Here is a 5679-nt window from a genome sequence, read left to right on the forward strand (position 1 = left end):
AAAAAAAAAAAAAAAAAAAAAAAAAAAGAAAAAAAAAAAGAAAAAACCCGACTCACAAAAAAATCTCCCTCACCAACCATCCCAACTCAAACTGCGTTCGAATGTCAAATGGAGTTTAGCATCCTCCTATCATACTTAAGGCCATTTCTACTGTTCACCTTTAAAGTTTACTTTTGGAGGCTATTGAGATGCTTTGGTGTTTTCCTCTGGGGCAATCAGATTGAAAGCGATCAATATTTACTCAGTCTGAAAGGGCTGTTGAAAAGGCAGCTAACAACAAACTGCTTAGCTGCTCTCCCCTCTTTAATCTCAGGTTCACCGAAAGTTCAGGCAGAAATGAATTCAGTGATGGGTCACTTTAGAATAAGCCCCAGTGGTTAATCTCACTGCCTCGCTAAAGGCAACAATCGCAGAGCCATCCCTCTCTCTCCGTCCCTCTCTCGGTCTCCCCTGCGGCGGTAATTCCCTCTCCTTTTTGCTCGGTCGTTCCGCGGTGTCCCGGAGATATGCACCGGGCTGCGGGGAACCGTCCCGCAGGGGACGCGGGGAGTCCCAGGGGCAGGGCGAGATGCTGGGAGCTTCTCCCCGGCAGCTGCAGGGTCAGTTGCAGGAGCCTCGTCCCCCTCTCCGTTCTCGGTGGGAATACATAATAATGATACTAAATCTGGCCATGAGAAGAAGAAATCTGGGCAAAACGCGCTGGATGTCGCTACCAATCGTAGGAAATCTTCGAAGGCCAGAGATCACGCAGATTAGTCACTGCATCACCGCATGCTTAACGGGGGTTTGTTAGCACCTCTCTAACGGGAGCTCACGTTCGGGCCGGAGAGGCGAGCAGGTTTCCCCCCGCACATCGCCCCTCAGCCCACCTCCCCCAGCGCCCCCCCAGAGCACCGGGGCGCTGCGGGAGACTTGAGGGCGCGGAGGCGGCTCCCGGAGCGGCCGGGGGGGCTCCATGCTGGGCGGCAGCGCCGGGAGTGCGCCCGTAAGGGGCTGCTCCTCCGCCCGCTCACATTAGGGGAATTGAATCCTTTCGGAGGATTTCTCTCGTTAGCTTCCTTGCTTGTCTTCCAGAGGATTAGTTCCGTGCCAGCTCCTTAAACTACAGGAGAAAAAAACCCAAAAGAAAAAAAAAAAAAACAACCCACAGAAATAACCAAATGGATAATATTTAATTAAATAGCAAAATAATATCTAAAATGATCACAAATATTTCTTCATAGCTTTCTTCTTCCCCTCTCCTTCCTCCCTTTCTTCCTTCCAAGGCAAACATTCCCGTTCTCCCCCAGGCACACCATTTGGCCGACTCGCGCTGTTAACATTATTCTTTTATGGTTTATGTGTCAAAAAATATTACAGGTCACAGTTACTCCTGTTTCAGGAACAGAAAGACCATTGGAATCAACGGGAGCCTCTGGGAAGAAAGTTCCGAAGAACTCGGGGCCAAACTGTTGATTCTAATCATGTGAGGAGCCCCATTTACCATGCAACCACCAAAAAAATGACGTATTTTAGTAATACGAGCAGAAATCGGCCCGGAAGAAAAGCTTCCGCGCCATTTTTTTCTTCTTTTTCCTTTTTTTTTTTTTTTCTTCCTTTTTAATGGGGCAGTGCCATATTTGAAGCATTTGTTCCATGTTCAATGTTTCAGACATTACTTTCACAATTCTTTTGGCTTTCCGATCTTCTTTTCTTGAAAGTTCCTGTCTCGTGATGTGAAATGGCCACCGGTGATTCTTATGAAAATGTGACCAAATGATGATCGACCTCTCTTAGGGTGAAAACAACGGGCGCTTCGCGGTTTTTGAGTGGGTCCGGTTTATAAACACAAAGCCAACGCGTTGCCAAAAATAAGTAAGTAAATGAATAATAAAAACCATAAATCAAACGAAACAAATACAAGACCAAAGGAGAGCAGAACGGGAGCAGCGGGGGGGACAGGAGGCCAGCCGCAGCCCCAAACTTTCGCCTCCGCTCTCGTCGGTGTTAGACGCGGGGGAGAGGGGGGTTGGGAAACAGAGGGGCTCACGGTGCGCTCCGCTCGGAACAGCTGTAGGAGGTGTCGGAGCGGCGGGGAGCAGCACGACCCCAACCCCGGCCCGGCTTCCCCGATGGGGAGGGCGGTATCTGCGTCCCACCCGCTCGGCTGTGCGAAGGTCTGAGGGGTATTGCGTAATTGCAGCCCGGGCTGTAAGCCGGCCAGAGGAAAACCAAGTCAAAACCCAGTAATAAGCTATCGATTATTAAAAAAAAAACAAGAAAAAAAAAAGAAATAAATCCCAGGAAATATCTACTTTGATGGAATGCTTGGCTAAGGAGTTTTGGAGGGATCGATCACATTCGCAGCTGTCCTCGGTTTTGATCTTCGGGAAATGACTAATAGAAGGAAAATTCGTTGTGTGCACTGCGACAATAACTGAGGGGAGACGGCGGAGGGGCCGGAGTGCTCAGCTCCGCTCTGAGCCGGGCCGGGCCGGGGTGGGGCGGCCCCGCGGCTGCACCGGGAGCGTGCGGGGCTGCGAGAGCTGAGCCGAACCCCGGCGGCTGTCCGCGCCCGAGTGGCACCGCAGCGCTGAGCGGAGGGCATCGCTGCCGATCTGCTTTGTCTATTAATACAGCTCTCACCAGTCCCGGATAACCTCCCTCCCTTTCTGTCAACACCCGGGAGCCCCGGCCCGGACTCGGGGAAGAGGGATGGGAGCTGCCACCGGGGTCCTGTAGCAAGGGGGTGCCCCTTTTAGGGGGTTCGTGGTGACAGATGTTGATGTTTCTAGGGAGCTCGGTAAACAGAAAGTTGGACTGGACTTCTTCATAGCCCATGTGGTTTTCATCATTCCCAGTCAGGCTCAGACCAAAGGCAGGAGCTTCCCTCTTCACACTCCTCATCCCCTCTCATCTTCAGCAGTCACTCAGCTCCGGTGACATGGAATAAAGAGCAGAGAAAACACAGGAGGCCGGGTTCGTTAGGAAATGAGAAGAGACGGGATGAGGATGAAGCTGGAGAGGGGAACAGGGCAGCGGGAATCTCCAGACTGCTGCCTAGCGGTGGGCACTCAGGTGCAGAGCACAGCTGTGCACAACAGACTTCATCTGGGGACACATCGGAGAGTTGAAGTGAGAGCCAGAGAGTGCAGCTCAGGTTTCCCTCCGGCTTTGTAAAACGGTGAAGGTTATGGAAGTCATGAGGGTAGGGATTTCCACGCAGTTTTAGTTGAAACTCCTTAGTAACAAAAAACCTTTTTAAAATTTTGACTGGTGCACCAGGTCGACAAACTCATGTGCAAAATGTCAGTTCCATTGGAAATGCTATGCAAGCCTCATTTTATTTTCTTAGCTTAGTTGTATAATATTCCCTCCAAACTTCAACAAAGAAAGAGACTTTACCAAACTGGGCTATTTTGGAAGAAATACCTACCCAATTGCACTGTAATACCAGTGGACTCCTGGATGGTTCTGGGGATGGATGGATCATAAAACAAAGTGCATTGATTGGGGTAGTTTGTGTTCCTCATGCTGTGCTGGGGAAAAAAATGTTTAAAAAATAGCACTGTCTAGGCACTGAAAGGTGATCCCATTTGAGCTGAGCCATCGAAAAGCCATGCATATTTCACTGTGCAGAGACGTTATCTTGAAGGAACACTCCTTCCAGCAAACAGCATTAGCATGAACAATATGTTTAGTCATGAAGGTGGGCATTGCAGGCAACTAAGACCCCAGGGGGCTTTGCAGTTCATTACATTTTCAGTCTCCTCCTCTATGTATTTCAGTTTTGCACTTCTGACAGCGCTAGGAGACCAGGCAATGATGACACAAAAAGGGCTGGAGAAGACCTGTATGTTGGTCAGAAGAGGAAGAGGATAAAGATGAAAGTAAATCCCAGCTCCCACTGTATCCATGTGAATGTGCATGCTCCCTCAGAATTTAGGTTAATTTAATGAGACATTACCATAGCTTCTTACAAGTCAGCTCCCAGACTGAACGATTTAATGTCAGCAGAGGCTTGTACCTGGCCCCGTGCATGCATTGATCTTGTGTTGGACCTACCATGGCCCATTGCCCACGGAGATTTGGCTCACCTGAGCTTCAGGTCTGCAAATCAGAAGATTAGGCCCACTGAACCTAATAATCCATCAGTAAAGGTAACTTTTCTCTTTTCAGATTATATGTTTCTTACCCTGGGGTTTTGAATGCCACAGTAAGGCTCACAAGGAAAATAGATAAAAAACACTGACAGTTCTGCTGGGACTCAGAGCTCTAACGATTGCAAAGCAGACAAGTAGATCTAGAAATCCAGATAGCCTCAATGAAACCACCTTTTTGAGTACAGAACAGTGATGTGTTTTGGAAACAGTTGACCATGAAGGTTGCCTCTATTTTCACCAGGGCTGAAAAGAAAGAGTCATGATCATTTCAGTGGGCTCTGAACCAGGCTGTAACTTTAGGCTCCATACAGAACAACAAGCAAAAATCCATCCTCTGCTTTCCACTGAGAAGGCAGAAGGGCAGGCTGCAGACCGAAGCAATGAAAACCCAACAAGCAACATTTGGTCAGATCCTCAGTTCTTTTGCATTATAGTTGTGATCTGTCTCCGGGGATCCTGGTCGTGAAAGTGGAAGATAAAGCACTTAAAAGGTTTTCTACCACTAGAAAGAACAGTTTTCGTCCCTCTGACCAGTATGTGTGAATCAAAAGAAGTGCAAACCATTAAGGCTTAGATGGAAATCTTACGCACAGCCTTAGCTATGAGCTTGTTGAGAGGGTTCTTTACTAACCAGCCGTAACCACGGTTGAATACAGAACAGAAAATGAGACCCCTCATTTCTCAGATCTCACATATTATAACTGGCATAGTTTTGCCCTAAAAATACTGCAGGTTTTATTTTTTTTTTTTTCCTGAGCAACTACTTTTTCAGTGTGACATTTTACGATTTAAAAGAAGTGAAAATCAGTCACCTCATACGCAGCATTTAAAGTAACAGTGAGCCCATGTTAACATTGATTTCTGTCTGTACGTTTCCTTCTCTCTCTCTGTAAAACTTATGTACTCCATTGATACAATACTACCCACACTGATAATAAATCTGTTGTTTAAAACTAGGATGCTGCCATTTCCTTTTCCATGTAATTTATAGTTCTATTGATTGCAAAGCTCTGCTTCTCTATTTCCCCCTGTTGTATTAAAAATGAGTTCTAATTGCAAGGCAAATGATATTTGGTCAAAGCACCTCTCAGAGTGTTTTAACTGTGGCTGAGGAGATTTAATTTGATTAATAGAGAAATGAAAGCCTCGAACATCTTAAATGATAATTTTCAGCCTAGAGAAAGAGAGACAAGCAAAGAAGGGAGGTTAATGGAGCTGGGGAAAGCTTTCATAGATCAGCATGAGCAGATGTTCTTTTGCTTTTCTGTCAACAATTCTGGTTTGTTGTGCATAGAGAAAAACAAGCTTTTCAACTCTCACCATGATTTCAGCCTGCTGCCAGCTTTGCTTGCCTGCAGGATATCTGCTTATCTAGCAAGAGCAGGATCAGGCCTCCTCCCCTTTGGTCTAGAAGCAAAACAACCTTTCACAAGGGCTGCAAAAGTTGTCACACTCCTCCTCCTCTGCACATACATTTTTCAGTCCTTAGATCTTTATTTCATAAAATTCCTCTTAGACATAGGAAACCCCCCTCCCC

Source organism: Centrocercus urophasianus, unplaced genomic scaffold (assembly GCF_019232065.1).
Source record: "Centrocercus urophasianus isolate 14NV4802_14NV808 unplaced genomic scaffold, USGS_Curo_1.0 seq_16, whole genome shotgun sequence".
Taxonomy (NCBI): Eukaryota; Metazoa; Chordata; class Aves; order Galliformes; family Phasianidae; genus Centrocercus; species Centrocercus urophasianus.